The sequence below is a fragment of the Poromitra crassiceps genome (genome assembly GCF_964638095.1).
Source record: "Poromitra crassiceps genome assembly, chromosome: 8".
Lineage (NCBI taxonomy): Eukaryota > Metazoa > Chordata > Actinopteri > Beryciformes > Melamphaidae > Poromitra > Poromitra crassiceps.
In genome coordinates this window covers 50056049-50077218 of record NC_139629.1, presented here as the reverse complement: position 1 = coordinate 50077218, position 21170 = coordinate 50056049, and the positions used below count along the sequence as shown (strand labels likewise).

Sequence of the window (21170 nt, the reverse complement as noted above, 5' to 3'; positions counted from 1 at the left end):
GAAATCTCTGGTACAGTGCTGAAGCAGCAAGTAGGCGGTCACTTTGCCTCTCTATTACAGTAGCTTGACAAGGTTGACAGTATAGGCTCCCTTTTACAGTGACAATGTACTGGTGTAAATGTGGCCTGATTAAAACTACGACACTATGACGATGCCCAAACTACTCATACCTACAGCAGTTATGAATGCATGTACACTGTCTGAATAGTTTTCCTGCAAAGTAGTATAGATACATAATAGCTGCCTGGTTACCACAAGCGTTTCCACTGAAATGAATAAGACAGGGCATAATCTGAAGTCACATGTCAGAGAGGCCATTTACACCTGCCGTTAACATGCGTTTTCTGCCATCAGATTGCAATCAGATTGTGCTTGACCACTTGAAATGCCAGGTGTAAACGCTCCCAAGACACATTGAAGACAGATTGCAATCTGATCAGATCGGCTAAACGTCTGGGACGCATTGTGTACACATTGAACACAAGTGTAAATGCAATGTGTCCTATCTGGATACAGCAACTGTATGCGGATTGAGAGGACAACCATTTTGGGTGTTAATAAGTTATCTGGATGTTATCTGGATAAGGAAAAACACATGTTAACACCAGGTGTAAATGGAATCAGCCAGGCTAATGTGGTCAAGCACAATCTGATTGCAATCTGATGGCAGAAAAGGCATGTTAATGCCAGGTGTAAATGGCCTCTGAGAGCAACATGTTGCACACTACAAACCACAGGTGTAAACCTGGACACACATCACATGACTCTTCAGTACAGAAGAGACATTTCAACACTCATTTGTTAAACAGACGTGATGAACTGTGGCGTTTGATCTTAATGGTTAAAAGTGATATTTGCATGATTTAATAATTGTCTGGTAACTATAGAGACAGAGAAGAAAAAAGCTCAGTCACTGATTGTCAGCATGAGTGGAAACAACCATTTCACAGTTTGTCTTTAACACGTATGAGAACTGTTGCTGTGATGGCAGAATTTAATCAGTCCTGTAACCACATTGACGCCAGAGTTCATCTGTTTACGCACACAGCAGCTAGCAGGTGTCACATAGCGCACCCAGAGTGTCTGAGGAGGAAGAAACAATTGACAATGCAAATCTATAGAGAACGTAACCATTGACAAAATATATTATTAACAATAGATTTTTTTCCTTTTCTTTTTTTAAACACTGCTATCAGCTGGTGTCAACTTATTTGTGTGAGAAACTGTGGAATTGAGGGTTAATTGCTAAGATATGATCTAACACAGGGGTTTTAAAAGTGGGAGGCGGCTTCCCCCAGGGGGGCTCCAAGCAGTTTCAGGGGAGGCTGGCTCAGTGAATGGAAGTGAAAGAATATTAAATTATTATTATTATTATTATGTTATTACATTATCAAAGGGAGATCACATAGAATAGTTCAGAGATACAGTAGTTTTGTGGAAATAATCATGTTGAGTGAGAGGAGGGCACCTTTCTCCAAGCTTTGTCTGGGGGGAGGCCCACAGTCTCAGACTTTGAACACCTCTGATCTAACACACAACCTGAAACACCATAGACAGCAGAAAAGCACAGCAGCAAAGAAGGATGTTTGATTTCACATGGAGTTATTGCAGAGGGCACATGACCCTTTATCTGAATGTGCATGACACTCATGATGGACACAATATGAACAGACAAACAAAAACTGTTGAACTATTGGCTGAAACTTATCTGACACCTTGAAAGTATTTTAATTGTCTCATTATGAGAATGTTCTGGTCATTGACGAGCCAAAGCAAATATCCAAAGTGACTGAGGTGATTTGAACTGCACCCTGACTCAGGATTACATCAGTATCTTAACGATGCTGTGATACAGGTACTGATCTTAACGATGCTGTGATACAGGTACTGATCTTAACGATGCTGTGATACAGGTACTGATCTTAACGATGCTGTGATACAGGTACTGATCTTAACGATGCTGTGATACAGGTACTGATCTTAACGATGCTGTGATACAGGTACTGATCTTATCGATGCTGTGATACAGGTACTGAGTATATCGATGCTGTGATACAGGTACTGATCTTAACGATGCTGTGATACAGGTACTGATCTTAATGATGCTGTGATACAGGTACTGATATTAATGATGCTGTGATACAGGTACTGATCTTAACGATGCTGTGATACAGGTACTGATCTTAACGATGCTGTGATACAGGTACTGATCTTAATGATGCTGTGATACAGGTACTGATCTTAACGATGCTGTGATACAGGTACTGATATTAATGATGCTGTGATACAGGTACTGATCTTAACGATGCTGTGATACAGGTACTGATCTTAACGATGCTGTGATACAGGTACTGAGTATATTGAGGGCTTGGAGCCAAAGTAAGTGTGATTATAAATGATATCAACTGAGATGTCTCAGTGAGATCTTTTCTGTGCCAGAAGGACACAACTGAAATCATGAGCTATACGTTTTAATTCAACAAAATCAGAAAGCCCTAAGAGAAGAGAGTAAAAGTAGGGTTTTGTTTGCTGCCAGCAGGCTGTAACTGCACTTATGCCCTTTTAACACCTTGCAAAGCCTCACTTTTGACACTGAACAAGCCCTGTGATTCTAACAGCATGCTGACTAAGTAATGCTGGCTTGGCAGCATGATCACATCCTTTTTATATTCATATAATTAATATTCAAGATCAATATTAAATTACTCTAAGTATTAGATTGATATTCCCATGAAATACTTATAGGCCTATTCAAAATGGTATTAGATAGATAGATAGATAGATTGATAGATAGATAGATAGATAGATAGATTGATTGATAGATTGATTGATTGATTGATTGATTGATTGATTGATAGATTGATTGATTGATTTCCTCTAGCTGAAATGTGTTTCCTGTACACACACGTAGGCTACAACATTTGAAAACAGCATGAATTAAGAGGGATGTTAGGAGTGACCTGGTCAAGATGGGCTCTGATAAGACCGCTCGCTAAATAGAAGGTATAGAAAATACATGATATTCTAAAGTTATTCATGTTCCATGTAGCTTACAATGTTAAAGGCCTTGGAGAAAGATGCTGAGCATTACTTCAAGAAAGATGTGAGGTCTCTCTACACCATAGTTCAAGCAGAAGGCCATTCGTGCATAATCTAATCCGATCACCCCTGACGTCAATCAAGTTCTAGTATGACGTGGTCAGTCAAAGTCTTAGTATGACGTCCGTAATGACGTCAGATATGACGTCAGTTAATTCTCATATATATAGCAAGGGTTCTACGTCACCTCTCTCTCTCTGGCCGATCATAACAGCAGCAGCTTCACAGCAGTCCATCTCCCTTGAGCCCTCCTCCGGAGCGTTGTTTTGCACCATATCCGGAGACCGAATCAGCACCCTCAAGCCTTCTCTACCCGTGGAAATCCAACGCAGATATTCCCCGCATATTCCTCAACGCTTCCCACTCCATTCCCGGCATGTCGAGCTCCAAGCCAGAGCAGTCCACGGACAGCGACAGCAGCTCAGCCAACGAGACCCCGTTCCAGATCGGCCACGGTGCGTTCTTGCTTTCCGAGACGTCTGACGAAGACGTTGGCGAAGCGGCCGGACCACAGGCCGCCAACGCAGCCACGATGAAAAGGCCCGGCGCGCGTTCCCGTGGCACGGGGCGCGCCACTGCGACGGCCCTTGGAAGGAAAGCAGATGACGAAGTGCCGCGTCCGCCCGATCGCCCAAGAACGCGTGCGAGCGTGCCAGAGCTCGGCGTGGACGTGCGAGAGGCCGCGGACGAAGATCAGCAGCGGGGAGACGCCGGGGAAATACAGGCCGTGGGGCCATCGCGAGACGCCATGTCCTTCCTGGCCGCACTGACCTCCAGGCCGCCGCCCCGGAAGCGGAAACGGCACCATTCGCAGCTCCGCCGAGCCGACAGGGGTCGTCAAGAGCCATTCTGCTGTCCCTGCTAGATGCTAGCAGATCAGTGGATGCTCGTCTGAGGGCCCTGGTAACCCCCCCCCCCCCCCTTTCCCCCCACGTTCGCCACAGCCCAGCCAGTGCAGCAGCCGATCCCGCCCCCGCCCACGCAGCAAGCCGACGTGCTCCTCACCACCGCCCAACCCGCCCAGATGAACACCCTGGCGTCCGCCACGCCCGCCATCTCATTTGGTATGCCTTTTGTTTCTCCCTGTGCCGATGTGTCTCCCAGGTTGAGATCCCAGATTTTGAAGGGCAGAGACATCAATTTAGTTAGCATACTCCTGCGCCCACCCCCGCTCCCGCTGCCCGCAAAGGACCCGCCCCCCACCAAACAAGAAATATTGATTTACATTGCTTTGAAAACACCACATGTACTGTAGGTGTCCCTCGTGTTTGATTAAATAAAGCGAGTTGATCGACAATCTACCCGGTCTGCGATCCGATCATCCCATCTTTAAACGCCCACTAATAACAATAGTAATAACACAAAAAAGGGCCAAGCTGGGAACCCCTAAGCCACTAAGTCACCAACCCCTAAGTCATTTTTGGGGGAGAGAGAGAGTCGAGAGAGAGAGTCAGGGTCAGTCAGAAGGCCAAGTCGTGCGGCGCGCAAGGCCCGACCGAGCTGGGAAGCGCCAGCCGCAACGCAAGTAGGGGGGTCAAGATCGAAGGCCCGACCGAGTTGGGAAGCGCCAGCCGCAAGTAGCCATAAGTCGTTAAAAGGTCGAAGGCCAGAAAAGTACAATCAACTACCGGTGCCCGCAGATCTCAATTAACCTCCGGTAATCAGATCTTCCTTTTGGGGGATCTCCTAGCCTAAGCAGATGCCCTCCTCTTGCCTCAAGAGCAGCGCCACTGGCTAATGGAGTCATGCGCCAAAGCATTTGCCATGCATGCCGATTGCTAAATAAAGTTTGTTAAATCCTACGAACTGGCCTCATGATTGAAGTGAGGTCTCTAGACCATAGTTCAAGCAGAAGGCCATTCGTGCATAATCTAATCCGATCACCCCTGACGTCAATCAAGTTCTAGTATGACGTGGTCAGTCAAAGTCTTAGTATGACGTCCGTAATGACGTCAGATATGACGTCAGTTAATTCTCATATATATAGCAAGGGTTCTACGTCACCTCTCTCTCTCTGGCCGATCATAACAGCAGCAGCTTCACAGCAGTCCATCTCCCTTGAGCCCTCCTCCGGAGCGTTGTTTTGCCCCACCCACCTCCCCAGTCCGCCACCAACGAGTCGTGACTCCTGATCCCCCACGGGGGGGGGGATCTCCTAGCCTAAGCAGATGCCCTCCTCTTGCCTCAAGAGCAGCGCCACTGGCTAATGGAGTCATGCGCCAAAGCATTTGCCATGCATGCCGATTGCTAAATAAAGTTTGTTAAATCCTACGAACTGGCCTCTCATGATTGAAATTGTTTTATATGTCAGTGTTGATTGAAGTGTAATAAACCCTCATCCATACCAACATACGCACAACTTTTAACATACCAACATACACACAGCATTTAACATACCGAAAATAATGAACTTTCTTCTAAAATCATTATTTGTTATGTAATTAATGTCATCTGGGGGGTGGGGGGGGGAAGGTTGTTAGGTTATTAGGAAAGTTACAGTTAATCAAATTATGTGTCAGACTTTCATAAATCACACAAAAACAGTGTTATATTCTATGCTTTCCTTTAGTAGCATCTGGCTTCACAGACACACAGTCACACACAGGCCCCTGAACTGAACAGGTATATTGGAGTAATAGGGGGTTATGTGCCTTGCTCAAGGGTCACAGAAATTATTGAAGGAGAGGAGAGGATCACATGGGGTTCAAACCTTCCTTTCACATTAGGGCTGGGTATCGGTATTCAATACCTTAGTTTAAAGTATCAACCGAAATAACTGAAGTATCAAAACTTCTCCAATCAAATAATACCTGCATTGAATCAATTTTTCACACAGATCTAGAGAAAAGGATGACTATTTGTTTGATTTTGCTCACAGCCAATCACCACAAGCATTCTTCGATTTAATGTGACGAGTGATTGGCCGGGCGGCCGGGCCCACTACCGCAGCAGCTACAACCCTACTGTCTGTGATGGTGAAGATGAGCGCAGTGTACAGTATGTGATGGAGTTGAAGGAATGAATGATGTAGGGTAAAGGGTAAAAAAGGTAGCAAATTAACTATTTGTATATATCAATACAGTATAAAATCAATACAGTATAAAAACACTACTGACAGCTTGCTGAATAAATTCAATGTTTATTGTTGCATAAACTGGTAAAAGACCAAGCTTTAAAAGATACAATATGAAGTCTAAGTAAAGTACTTATCTATCTATACAGTTTTAAAAGAACATGGTTAAAATCAAAATGTTCTCATTGAAATCAGTTCATTACATTACAAAAAAAAACAATTATGGACAACTTTCACACCTAACACTGAATAAGATACTGACTTAAAGCTGCTCTAGGAAATATGTTTATGTACAAAATAATCCACCCTGCAAGAGAACACAGTGTCCCATCAGATCTAATGGAGATCCAGCAGATTCTCTCTATTTGTCCAAATGATGTTCTGCTGGCAGGTCTGACACTTCTCACCAACAGGAAGTGACGCATCCAAACTAAAGAGTTAAATACAAACTGTCTGCTGATCAGCAGGGAGCAACACAGCCTGAGTGCTGCTTTCAAAATAATGTGACAAAATAATTATATAAAACATATAGACAGTATATAGATATGCATAAACTCTTAGAATGAATAAACTAAAATAATATGACTAAATAATTATATAAAATATATAGACAGTATATAGATATGCATAAACTCTTAGAATGAATAAACTAAAATAATGTGACTAAATAATTATATAAAATATATAGACAGTATATAGATATGCATAAACTAAAGAATGGGGGAAAATGTCAGTTTGTGTTGGGAACAACAAACTTCATTCACCTCCATCAGCTGTCTGTATAAAATGATTAAATAAATGCTGTACAAAACAATGTACATTTTTCTCTGCCTTCCACACAATGCATGCTGGGACAAGCTGATCCAGCCCCGACTCTGAATAGCAATAAGCAGGTATAGAAAATACATGTGCGATGTTTGAATAGCAGAGATGCACGCAATTATATGCACACTTATCTGTACACTCTAAATGAAATGTTGTGTGATGGAAGTAAGAATGTGTGTTTTCTTGTACTCCATCATGTCTCTCTTGTTGTTGTCTGATGCACTTCTCTTTATGGACCTGCAACACATGATTGTAAATGTACAGCTGCTGTCTGACATGTTCCATTCAACTGTAACACATTTAATGATCTGTAGAACATTAAAACAAAACATGAATACGTTATGAAATTAGCTCTAATTTTACCATGGGCAGTTCCCAGTTTGAGAATAACCAGTATCTTCAGTTCCCATAGGAGTTGATGCTGTGAATGGAGAACAAACATTAATTTAATAGACAAATAAATGGATGTGAACAGACCCACAACTCTTTGATACTCCTTTAGCTCAGTAAATGACAGTAGCTTGAAAAGGCCAGTAGGCTCTGCTTTTCAGTGACAATGTACTGGTGTAAATTTGCCCTCATTAAAGCTATAAAGCATGGCGATGCCCAAAGTATTCATACCTACAGCACTTAGCAATGCATGTACACTGTCTGAATAGTTTTAGCAGTAGTATATAGATACAGAACAATAAAACACAGGAGAGAATGCTAATAACTAACTAGCTCTCTGGTTAGCAGAAGAGTTTGCATCGAAATGAATAAAACAGGAGGAGATGTGTGAGAGCTGCAGCATGTTGCACAGTACAAACCACAGCACACACAGGTGTCTGCAGGCACTGCATAATCGGGCACGTCGGCCAAATGCCGGGTGGCCTGGCCTGGCCTGGCCCGCAGTCAGGCCACTCACTGAACAGCACGCCAGGCAGGCCACTGCTCATTTCTGGACTCTTGTGTTGGAGCCTTGAGTTTTGCGAGACTAAAACCATTGTTGGCCTAATTTTTCAGAAACAAAGGTTGGAGCTTGAGCAGAACACACTACCATGTGTTTAATGTTAGGGGCTTGCTTAAACAGGAAGATGTTTAATGAAACTGAGAATATGTCAATGTTTATTATTGTTATTATGACGTGTAGTTCTTAAGCTTGTGGAGAATAACGCAGTATGCACGATCTGATCACTCTTCCTTAAATAAAGTTTGCTGTGAAGCGTTTGTACAGAGGCATGTTTTTGGTTTTACTTCTTCATATTATACTTGCAGTTATCTAGGCAATGTTGATGTTTCTATTAGTGAACAAATAGGTAACATGTATCATCGCGTTTGCATTAGATTCATTAAATCTTGCTTCAAACGACCCAAATTGGACTTCAAACGGCCCAAAATTTCCGCGCCGGCCCGTATTGGCCTGGCCTGCTTGGTATACATGCCCGGCCTGAATTATGATCCCAGTCCGCCCCTGGGTGTCTGTAAACCTGGACACACACGTCACATATAATAATATAACTCTCCAGTACAGAAGAGACACTTCAAGGCTCATTAAGCAGACTAGATAGAGACAGGCTGATAAACTGTGCTGTTTGATCTCAACAGTTAAAAGTGATATGTGCATCATTTAATAATTGTCTAGTAACTATAGAGACAGAGAGGAAACAACCTCAGCCACTGTCAGCAGGAGTGGAAACAACTCCATTTCACAGTTTGTCTTTAACACGTACAGTAAAGGAGAACTGTTGCTGTGATGGCAGAATTTAGTCAATGTTGTAACCACATTGATGTCAGAGCTGTGTGCACGCACAGCAGCTAGCAGGTGTCATATAGTGCATAGTGCACCCAGAGTGTTGGAGAGGTTGCAGAAACAAGTTCACAATGCAAATGCAATGTAACCATCACAAAAGATATTGTTAATATAGTATTTTAACTTTTTTTTATCACTGCTATCACTGGTGGTGTGTCAACTTAGGGTGAGAAAATGAGAAAAAGCAAGAAAAGCAACCAATAATTCTGTTTGATTTCACATCATGGACACCATGGGCGTCATTAGGCCTGGGGATTGGGGGGCTTTTCATTATTATTATTATTTTTAGAAAAATTCCCCACATCTATTCATGTGTCATTCATGCTAAGCCCTCAAAGATGTCATGATATATACATGATCAGAAATGCAACCATTTGCTTCCTCTCTGTGTGCAGGTAACCTATATAGAAGGAAGAGACATCACTCTCATCATCACAGCGTTCACATTTTGCATTGGGGGTAGACTTTGGGGACAGTTGTATTGAAGTGAATGGGGCAGGCATGGAAAGTCCTACTATCAACCATCATACAGTATCTATGTTGTTTCACCTTTGATTGAAAAATGCTTCCACAGATTGCAAAATCGAACGCTGTGCTGTGATGTGATGTATTTTCCTTCTTTATAGGTTCCTTGTCTGTTTGTCACTCAAGGCTAGTGGTGAAGTTGAACAATTCATGAATTTGCTATAAGGGCTGCCTGGACCCCTCTCAAGGACCCCTGGTGGTCACTTTGAGAACCACTGATGTAGTTTTTCACTATTCATCTCAAATTGCTCGGAGATTGTGCAATTGTCTCTTGACATGAGGGGGGGGGGGATCCCATGGGGACCTCCCTAAAGAGGGCTGGGCTAAGCCCCCAATGTCTTCAGACCCTAGAAACGCCCCTGATGGACACAATATGGATACACATATGAACAGACAAACACAAATTAAACTATTGGCTGAAACATTTAATTGTCTCATTATGAGAATGATCTGAACATTGACGAGCCAAAGCAAAGCAGCCAAAGTGACTGAGGTGATTTGAACTGCAGTCTGACTCAGGATTACATCTGTATCATCAGTAATGATGCTGTGATACAGTTTCAGTGAAGAGTTTGTGTCAGTGAGCCAGCAGGCTGAAGGTTAGGGAGGATCAGTTTCAGTGAAGAGTTTGTGTCAGTGAGCCAGCAGGCTGAAGGTTAGAGAGGATCAGTTTCAGTGAAGAGTTTGTGTCAGTGAGCCAGCAGGCTGAAGGTTAGGGAGGATCATTATAACTTTACCTGTGGTTGCTATTATTTTCATAGTCAGAGCTCTCTGCTGGATCAGTATACTGCCCTGTTGAAGATGCTCAGATTATTTAAAAAAATCACAAAAAATGTTTTAGGTACATTTAGGCATTGCTCGCTGTTCTGTATTAATTTCATGTTTATAATTTGTGTACTCACCATTCTCGTCAACATGTCTGAGCTCAATCGAGGAAAAGGTGATGTCACCGGATCCACCTGCAGCTCCGCCTGAAATATAGATTTCCACTGGAATTTAAATCAGTCAGTTACTCACCTTCATTTGTGTGATTCTACCATTTCAAAGTGCTGCATGTTAATAATAAAGTAAATACTGTACCATTTCCATGGTCTTCAGGGGCGTGGAAAGTTTGATAGACATCAGCATCAACTACAGGTCAGTACAAATAAAAGTCTAAGTCAAATAAATCACTCTTATCCCATGATACCAACTTACACCTCATCCCTTCTAACAAACGTCTTGTTCAAATAAAGTATGTTCAGTGCAGATCATCTTAGAGACAGATGTAAGCAAAGCTATATCATTTTGATTCGTATTAGAGTCTTGGATTGTTTTGTCCATGTTAGTATCACATTTTGCTTTCTATTGGTTATAAAGTGATTGTTATTAGTGTAGTATTAAGTTGTGAAGAACAGTCATGATTAGTTAGAAGACTGACCATGGAGAAGAGTGCCATATGCATCGTCTTGATCATCTCTCTGGTCTGTAGTGGAGCTCTGGTTGGTGCTCTGAGACTGGATGGGCCTAATAAATGTAGTAAATATAGTAAATAACATGGAAGTTATCACTGTTATGGTTAAGATGAGAGAATTGGTGCTGTGCTGGAGGCTGCTTACCTGCTAGATGGATCTGTGAAAAGCACAATTGTTATTAAATAGTTTTGCTTCACAAATTGTCCCTCTGCTATTCAGTGTTAATCATAAAGTCAATACTGTACCATTTCCACGGTCTGCAGAGGGGTTGATAGTTTGATAGACATCAGCATCACCTAGAGGTCAGTACAAAATAAAGACAAGGTCAAATGAATCACTCCATGACACCAACTTAAACCTCATCTCTTCTAACACTTGTTCAAATAGAGAATGTTCAGTATAGGATATAATTTTAAAAGATAGATGTATGCAAAGCTTTGCCATTTTGATTCTTATTAGAGCCTTGGATTGTTTTGTAGATGTTAGGATCACATTTTGGTTGTCAAGAATTTCCTGACTGATTGATTGATTGATTGATTGATTGATTGATTGATTGATTGATTGATTGATTGATTGATTGATTGATTGATTGATTACCTGACTGATTGATTGTCTAATTTACCAATAGGTCAACAACAAAAATGCAATATTTATGGCTTGTTCTTTGAAGACACAGCTTTCTATTGAGTGTAATATTAGTTGCGAAGAACAGTCATGATTAGTTAGAAGACTGACCATGGAGAAGAGTGCCATATGCATTGTCTTGATCATCTCTCTGGTGTGTAGTGGAGCTCTGGTTGGTGCTCTGAGACTGGATGGGTCTAATAAATGGAGTAAATATAGTAAATAACATGGAAGTTATGACTGTTATGGTTAAGATGAGAGAATTGGTGCTGTACTTACCTGCCACAACATGGACCTGTGGAAAAACACATGTTGTTATATAGTGTTGCTTTACAAACGGTTCCTCTGTTATTCAGTGTCATGACATGAGGGAGAGTTGCTCAGTGATCTAATAAATTTAAATCAATGATATAATTATTATTATTATACAGTATAATTATATCATGATTATATCATAATTGAATAGTCAGAGTGTAATCACTCTAATATATGCAGGAGAAAGTCTCACCCTTGGACTTTCTGCAGATGAGCCACAGCAGCAGCAGGAGGATGATCAGTAACATGACAGCAACCAGTCCAATGATCAACCACACAGGAAATGAAGAGCTTGAAGGACTGGACACTGCAACTATAGAGGTATTATTAAAACAACACACCTGTGATGTCACTAGGCTATATGAACACTGACTTATTTGAGTGAAATAACATCATGCAACACAAATTATTTTTACTATATTCTTAAAAGTCTTTGTCACCTCCACATCAGACTAACATTGAAAGCAGAAATAGAAAGTGGTTAGATACCCTATTGTGCTTTCAAAACCTCTGAGTGTTACATCTCTAAGAATTCACACGTACTTTAATAAGACTTCCAGCTGCGAAAGAGCTATTTAAAGAGTTTCCAAACTGATATATACACTGTTCAACTTGGACACATATTACTATAGAAAACACAATTCAGTATGAAACCCCAGCTACATAAACACTGTTGCTTAAAATATATTTTGTTTGTTTGTTCGTTCATGTGTTTGTTTGTTCATGTGTGTTTGTTTTTCAAAATACACGAGCATGTAGGATTTTTGATACATATCCACATTAGGAATTTGCCAAGAAAACATAATGAAACGTTGAATAACGTCTATTGAATGTTAAAAATAAATGTTATATAATTTTTTAAGTGAAACGCACCCTGTATAGTGATGTTGACTGCGTTGCTGAACTCTCCTGATCCAGACTCACACCAGTACACAGCAGATAGTAGGCTGGTGATGTTGCATTTGGATCCAGTCATTGAGCCCCAGTCAGATGAACAGTGTGACAGGTCTCCTCTCTCAGTAAACCTCTTCACTGTCCACTCAGTAGAGTTTCCCTCACAGCTCAGAGAGACAGACTCAGAGGAGAAGTGCTGCGCTCTGTTGGGACTCACTGTGACAGAAGCTGCTGAGCCTCCATCTGAAAGACAAAACACAATCAGAGGTCACACTGACAGCAGAGATATTATGAGATATTTAAAGTTAATAGTGCAACATTTCCCCCACACTAATTGTGAGCGAGTGAGTGAGTGAGCGAGCGAGCGAGCGAGTGAGTGAGTGAGTGAGTGAGTGAGTAGTAGGCTAATTTGTAGGCTGGCTATATGGGCAGATCGCTCACCCATGAATGGATGAAATAATGAATGAATGACTGAATCACACTCACCTCCAGACCAGATAAACTTAGTTGAACTGTTACGAGTGTAAAACACCCAGGGGTCTCCTCTCTCAGCTCTACACATATATCCTCCTGTGTGTGTGGGTCCATGAAGGATGTAGGAACCCTCTGCAGTGCCATCGTTGCTACCAGGCAGCAGCTCATAGGTGTAGGAGTTGTCTGATAGTTTGGGAACAGCCTTGTACCAGTAGAACCTCCATCCTGCAGGTGAAGCTTCAACCTCACAGCTCAGAGTTACTGAGGCTCCAGGACTCGGCCACTCAGGAGAGACCGTGAGGACAGGTGTGGGTTTAGCTGTTGGAAAGACGTTTTCTCAGAATTAAAACATGACATGATGTAGACCTTACCTAGTCTTCTCAGTGTATTACATATGCTTGGACGCTGCCCCAACAACATACATTTTACTTTACGTTGCCTCCAAATCATCGTTACCTTCTAAATCATTTTGCTGCTACACTGACTTCTAATAGGGAGAATATGGCACACCTATCATTCCTACACTATGTAACTTTGATGCAGCGTCCCAGAGCATTGAAGTTACCTGGATGTAACTCCATATCCTGCTGCAGCTCCTTCATATTAAAAGCTTTCCTCTGACAAACTAACGGGACACTTTTATTGTGAAGAGCGTATAGGAAGTCATCGCTCTGGGTTAGCAAGATTGATTAGCGGCACTATTCTTTAACAACTCGACAATCTCAGTAATCATGAACACACATTTTTCATTCCAAAAGAAAACACATTGCCAAACTCACCATTTTCACCAATGCCGACTGAGTCACTGTACTCTGTGTAGTAAAGTGAGTCTCCTCTGGCTCCTCTGCACCAGTAGACTCCTTCCTGTGAGACACTGATTTGATTTGAGTTGGGATGTTGTGTGATCAGGGGTTCAGAGTCTTTCTTCTCTCTGTACCAGTAGAACTTCCAGCCAGAATACCCCTCCACAGAGCAGGTCAGTGTCACACTGCCCCCCACTGGTATGACTGTTGTGTCAGCACGCAGTGTGGCCTTTGGTTTAACTGTTGTAGAAGGAAAACATATTTTAAAGTCACCATATGAAGACAAACACAGCTATTCAGTATTCACACACTGTACAAGTTCAATTCTGCCAACAGCTCCTCTGTGTCACCACACTTTGACACCCTGTACATCTGTAAGTCAGCAGCCGCAGCAGCAAGGCCGGATTAACCATAGGGCAACCGGGGCGGGTGCCCCGGGGCCCTCGGGGTGAAGGGGCCCTCCCAAAAAAAAAAAGTTTTTTTTTTTTTTTTTTTTTTTTGGTCGGGCTCATGTTGGGCTCCACAGAACTATGACGCAAATCTAAGACCAATCAGGACAAAATAAAATGTGTTTCCAAGAAGATTAGGTCTGATGATTTAGTCTCATTGGATGCCTGTGGGCAAGTGGTGACCAGGGGCGCGGGAAGTGGGGGTGCTTGTGGTGCTGCGGCACCCTCTGCTGTTTTGTATTGGAAATGTAATGTCAATTATTTTTTCATCATTGTAAAGCCACAGCACAGTGAAGAGGATATTAATGTGAAGATTAGCCTCTTCCTTTTGCTCTCAGAGTGCATCAGATTCATGCATTTTACTTTAAAATGTACAAAATTTCTTTGTCCAGGGGGGGCATGGCCCCCCCTAGAAACCCCCCAGTCACACTAATATTTTTATCCTGCTGGTGCTACCTGTTTGCAAAGCCTAGAATCGCCTATGAGTGAGTGAGAAACTGAATCTGAGAAACTGAATAATGACATAACAGTATAATACTAATGTTAATTTAAAATTAGATATTCCTCTAAATATGGCAAAAAAACATCCAAACATCCGGACGATGGGTAGGGGGGCCCCTGGGAGCTTCAGTGCCCCGGGGCCCCTGGGGGTGTTAATCTGGCTCTGCGCAGCAGAACATCCAGCATCAAGTGATTTCTGCCCCGGGGTGCTGTAAATTGTTATTGTTGTTGTTGCCACCCTTTACCGGCTCTTCCGAGCTGACTCCAGTAATACTCACGGAGGTTCTTGGTCTTGAAGGGCTCGCTCTTTGTTGAAAAAGTTGGCCTCCTGGTGCGGATACCCTGGCAGATGTATTGGCTCTGGTTGGGGTTATCCTGGTTTGTGACGGTGTGTTTTTCAGAGTGGGCCAGGTCGATTTGTTCTCCCTCTCTGAACCTGCACAGTTTTGCATGTTTGAATGTTCAAAGAGGTGAGATGACACATAGTACACATGAAATATGCATTCATGACTAATGGATCATTGGATCGCTCTCCGGCCGTTCGACCAGACAGGGCAGGACTCAGCCAACCTGCGCTAGCCTGCACTAGCCTGCACTAGCCTGCGCTACCTCCACTAGCCTGCATCAATAAAGGCAAAATGCCCCAAAAAATAATCTAAAAAACATACACACTCAAAAGACAGGAGATGGTTGTGGACTACAGGAGGAACGCAGCCCCACCTTCCCCATCACCCTGGGTGACTCCCCAGTCAACACTGTGGAGTCCTTTCACTTCCTGGGTTCAGTCATCAGCCACCACCTGAAATTGGAGCTGAACATCAGCGCTAAGATGGCACAACAGAGGATGTATTTCCTGCAGTGTCTGAGGAAGTTCAAAGTGCCAAATGGGGCGATGGTGCTTTTCTACACCTCCATCATTGAGTCCATCCTCACCTCCTCCCTGACCATCTGGAATGCTTCTGCTGTCATCTCCAGACTGCAGCACATCATCCACCGTGCTGAAAAGGTGATCGGATGCAGCCTGCCATCCCTTCAGGACCTGTACATTGCCAGGACGCTGAAGCGGTCTCGGAAAATTATAGCCAAACTCCCACCCAGGCCACAAAGTCTTTGAGGACTCCCCCGACAGGAGACTGAGGTCTGGCAGAACCAGAACCTCTCGTCACAAGGACAGCTTCTTCCCAACTGCCATCCGCCCCAAAGGACTGTGTTCAGCCCCTCAAACCGGCCCCCCCTTCCCTTTCCCGCCCGGTGCCCCCTGAGCACAGCCGGCTTAGTAACGGCCCAGGTTTCCCCCCAACTGACGTTATTCTACCATCCCTCCCTGCCCAAACATTATGTCACTTTAAAGGACTGCAATTAAAATTTTGTGATTGCTGCATACTTACACTAAGTTAAATTCCTACTATTTGCTTGTTACACTTCATTCCAGAGCGTTTACTGGAGCTGTGGATCATACCATGTGTAGTTCCAGAGGTCTTGGCTTCCGTGCACCTCACATCTGAGAACCAGGCTGTTGGTGGAGAAGACTTCTGACCAGCCAGTTAACAGGGTCATGACCGCCCATGGACGCACTGCAGAACCACAGTCACAAATTAGATGGATGCATTCAACACCTGCATACTAACAGACAAATGTAAGGAGGACGTCAACAGAAGCTTACCTTGAATGTGAAGATTTAGAGGCTGGCTTAAGTTGGTCTGGAATGGTTTGTTCTTTCCTCTTTTCGCTTGGCATTGATATGATCCGCTGTTTGGTTTGACAGCAGAGTTGATGACATGAGACTTTCCAGACACCTGGAGTGGTTTGCTATCGTGGAACAACAGATACTCCCATCCAGAGGAGACATTAACTTCACAGGTGAAGGAGAGTGATTCCTCAATGTACATCTCCTTGTGCTCTGGTTTCTGCATCAGTATAGCCTGGGGCATCTTATCTGAGGGTAGGTCATCATGCTATTGTCATCAATATGTTAATAATTTGACACTGCTTTTTCCAGTGCAAGGAGCAACTGGCTTTTTTGTCTTAAAGGGATACTTTGACATATTTCTTCAGTAATATAGAGCAGTACAGTTTATCCAAAAGATATCGAGATATCTCACCTTTTTATAAAACCCGGGTTATATTCATAACCTTTAGTTTTCCTAAAATTACTCCTATAATATTAATTTTTTTTAATAGAATGTCTCTCTCCTTCTCCAGTGTCTGGTGAAAATGTGTAAGTATTCCTTTAGAGTGCTGCATCACTAAATTGAAAAATAACAAATCTCACCATAGACTTGGAGTGTAGGTCCAGAACTGGTCTTGGTGCTGACAGACCTGCTCTTGTGTTGTCCTTTACATTTGTATTGTCCTTGGTGTGAGTCTGAAGCAGAGAGGATGGATAGATTCCCTCCATCATCAGTCAGAGAAATGGAAGGAGCAGCTGGCAGCGGCTCACTGCCTCTGTACCAGTGATACTTCCACTCAGAGCTGCTCTGAATGCCACAACTCAACTCCACACTCTCAGTGGGGAACACATCCATCCACGGGCTCATTAGCTTCAAGAGTGGTACCGGGATTTCTAAAAAGAAACAGATACATGATTAGCCTTTTTTCATATTCTTACATATATCATGCTATATATTTCCACATTATTGCTGCTATATACATTAAAACATGACAAAAAAAATGAAAAATGTAATAACGGGTAAAGGTGTGTTTATATGCTGAAACTTACTCAATTAAAAAAAAAGAAAAAAGAAAACATGACAACAATTTTCTTCTTTTTTTTTATCTCACCAGATATGCGTAGATTCCGTTCCTCACTGTGCTCTGTATTGAATGCTGTACTGCCTCTCCTCGCCATGCACCGGTAAGTCCCATCGTCCGATGAATTAGCAGCAGGGATGCTATAACTATCACCACCACTGGGAGGCAGTAGCACTTCATTTTTGTACCATAGATACTCCCAGTCAGATGAGACATTGACTGTACAGCCAAAGGTGACAGACTCTCCAGTATACACCTTCTCATCACTTGGATCTTGAGTCATCAAGGGCTTAGGCTTGTTCGCTAAATACCCAAAACAAGAAATGTGTTTATTTTTGTGACATCATCAATTGTTATTTGTATAAAGAACAGTAACCAGAAGAGGACAAGTTATTCTGATCTTACAGGATACTCACGATAAACAGTGAGAAGTTGTGCATTGCTGAGTTCAGTTTTCACAGGCCTGGTTTTGTGTTGTCCGCTGCAGGTGTACGCTCCCGCGTATTCTTCTTTAGCAAGGAACACAGCGCGAGATGATCCACCCACACCCAGGGACACATTCTGGTCATTTCTGTACCATGTATAAGTCCAGTCAGAGCTGCCATGAACCCCACAGCTCATCTCCACTCTCTCAGAGGGAAACACATCAGACCATGGTGTCTGGAGCTCCAGAGACGGCAAAGGAATCTCTACATAAAAACAGCAAAATATTATTTTGTGAACATTACATTTTGTTAAACCTCCCCCCTCCTTAACACATCTCCCTGATAGTAATAATAATTGATCGATAATCGAACATAAGATAAATCCCCACATTCAGATGGGTCAACATGATGAACACTGTGATCAGTCGTATCTGATCACAGTCGTATCTGATCACAGTGTTTCTCTATCCTGTTTCAACATCAAATACATCAAATTAAGAAAGCAAGATGCTCTCAAAATATCACTCCATTGTATCTTTAAAATCAGCTTGAATATTTCTAAAGGCTTTATTGAGGATAGCATTACAACAATAAATGACCATGTCATCTGCATATATGATGATCCACATTTTACACACACACACACACACACACACACACACACACACACACACACACACACACACACACACACACACACACAAACACATGCATGCAGCATTTTACATATATATACACACAAAACAAAATGTTTTGCTAAAACAAATCATTTGAAATAATAGTTTCTACCTACCAATAATAACTAGAGTCAATGCCTCACTGTCCTCTGTGAGGAATGCTGCTGTTCCTCTGGTGGCCTTGCATGTGTATTTCCCTCCATCAGAGGGCGCAGGAGAGCTGATGATATAACTGTCTTTACTGGTGCCAGAAGTGGAGAGGTGTTTTCCGTCTTTGTACCACAGATACTCCCAGCCAGACGACTCACCAACCCTACAGCTGATGGACACTGCTTCTCCAACATATATCTGCTTAAAGCCAGGATCCTTCAGTGTTGGTTTGGGTTTGTTGTCTAAATGGAAAGGAAAGTTCACCCCAGGTCATTCCTAGAGTTCATTACTTGAAGCCTTAAATATGTAAAACCACAATTTCATCTACACGAGACCTACATGATAATGTATTAATACAAATTTCATCTGATATGTCAATGACATATAAAGTATCATTACAATATCAAAAGTTTCAGACAGTAAACAGTAAAACATACTTTGCATTCTAGGAACAGAAATTATACTGTGCATCTGCCTAGTATGTGTCTTCAGTTGAGGTTAGCTTTTGGACTGGCAGGAGTTTTAAATAACACTCAAAACAATATTGTCTGCTACAAACAATGCAAGTGTATTGTCTTTTGTCAGATTAAACAAACATGGTAAATTAAAATAAACGATAAACAGGTAAAGGTGTTTTACACTAGCTGAGACAAAATGTTTTAAACTCACCATAAACTGTGATATCAGTTGTGTCGCTAAATGCAGAGCTGATCGGCCTGGTTTTGTGACGACCTTTACAGGTGTAGCCTCCTCGATGTGTTGGACCGACTGAGATGGTGAGTGATGATCCCTCTGCACCCAGGGACAGGGCTGGGTCATTATGGAGCTCCTGTGCATCTCTGAACCAGGTAAAAGTCCAGTCAGAGCTGCCAGTCACTTCACAGCTCAACTCCACTTTCTCAGTTTGGAACACATCTGTCCAGCGTGTCTTCAACTTCAGAGATGGTTTGGGTGCGTCTGGAAGTATGCAACAAATGGAAAACTCAGAATGGAATGTGAAACCACAATTACATCTACACTAGGCCTACATGATCATGTATTAATACAAAATTAGTCTGATATGTCAATGACATATCATAAAGTATCATTACAATTTCAAAAAGTTTCAGGGACAGGGTTGGGTCATTATGGAGCTCCTGTGCATCTCTGAACCAGGTAAAGGTCCAGTCTGAGCTGCCTTCAATCTCACAACTCATCTCCACTTTCTCACCAGGGAACACATCTGACCACTCAGTCAGTCTCTCCAGAGATGGTGTGGGTAGCCCTGGAAGATTATTAAAAGATATGCTTGATTGTGTAGAAATAACAATACACATCTATGTCCAAGTGCCTCACTGTGAAACTAGTGATGCCGAATAGGTGCCATTAAGAATGAATCACATCACAAACATCACTGATGACGCGTCCCAGCACATGCTGCACAAGTATGTATATTTGAACCTAAACCCCTGGCTCCCCCTGGCCAGTGACACTTGGGAATAGACTAGGTGACAACCAAGTATAGTTTGGTGACAAGCTGGAGAGACAGTTGACGGTCGGAGAGATGGCATCCGGTACGGGATGGGTTTTAGCACCCCAGCCTGGCTCTCTCGTGAGGGAGAAATCCACAAACGCTACGGATCAGCCTCCTGAAAATCTGCGTAAACATCGGCGCGGCCTGTGGTCCTTCAGGCTAGAGCGAGGTGCTCGCCGCAGGTGAATGACGTGCAGCGCACAGGCCTCCTTGAGGCATCCTCCGTGCCCATGGTACGGCATGGTAGGATTGCCTTTTTCCGCGGGAGGTTCTGGTGAGACGAAGGAGGTGCCCGGCCTGAAATCACCCCACAGGGCCTTAGACCTCCATGCACCAAAGGTCTCTCAATACTGTGGTGTAGCACTAAACTCTATTGCAGCGGATTGGGCGTGATCAACCCTTCCGCGGGCAACGTTGCAGAAAGAGTAGGAAGGCTGATCCGTGAGCGGCTGCTTCTGGGACGCGGGTCGGGGTCGTAATCGGCCTCGGCTGGGTCTACTGGGCGAGGGTGTATGATGTTGACAGACCCGAAACACCCCACGACCCCAGTTAACATCACTGATGACGCGTCGCAGCGCATGCAGTAGTATGTATATTTGAACCTGAATCAGGTTCCAAAATTATATATAAAACAACAATACCTCAATCTAACAAAGTGATTGTTGCCATAAAAATTAATGGTCACTATTAAATTACTTAATTTTATTACTCTTGCTTACAAAACAATTATGTTCTGAAGATCATCTGTCCTCTTGAAATATTGATATTATTCAGTGTTCAATGTTTTAGAATGGCACAATTCAAAATTGATGGGAACCTGGATGAT

The 21170-nt window shown here is 42.8% G+C and overlaps 1 long non-coding RNA gene across 1 annotated transcript; it reads right to left on the bottom strand.

Annotated features, from left to right (window-relative positions):
- Nucleotides 1–17300: 17300 nt before the first annotated feature.
- Nucleotides 17301–18141, bottom strand: LOC310780404. Its single transcript, XR_014552927.1, has 3 exons — nucleotides 17996–18141; nucleotides 17610–17882; nucleotides 17301–17391 (listed from the first exon to the last, which is right to left on the bottom strand). It is a non-coding gene; the product is annotated as an uncharacterized lncRNA (long non-coding RNA).
- Nucleotides 18142–21170: the final 3029 nt, after the last annotated feature.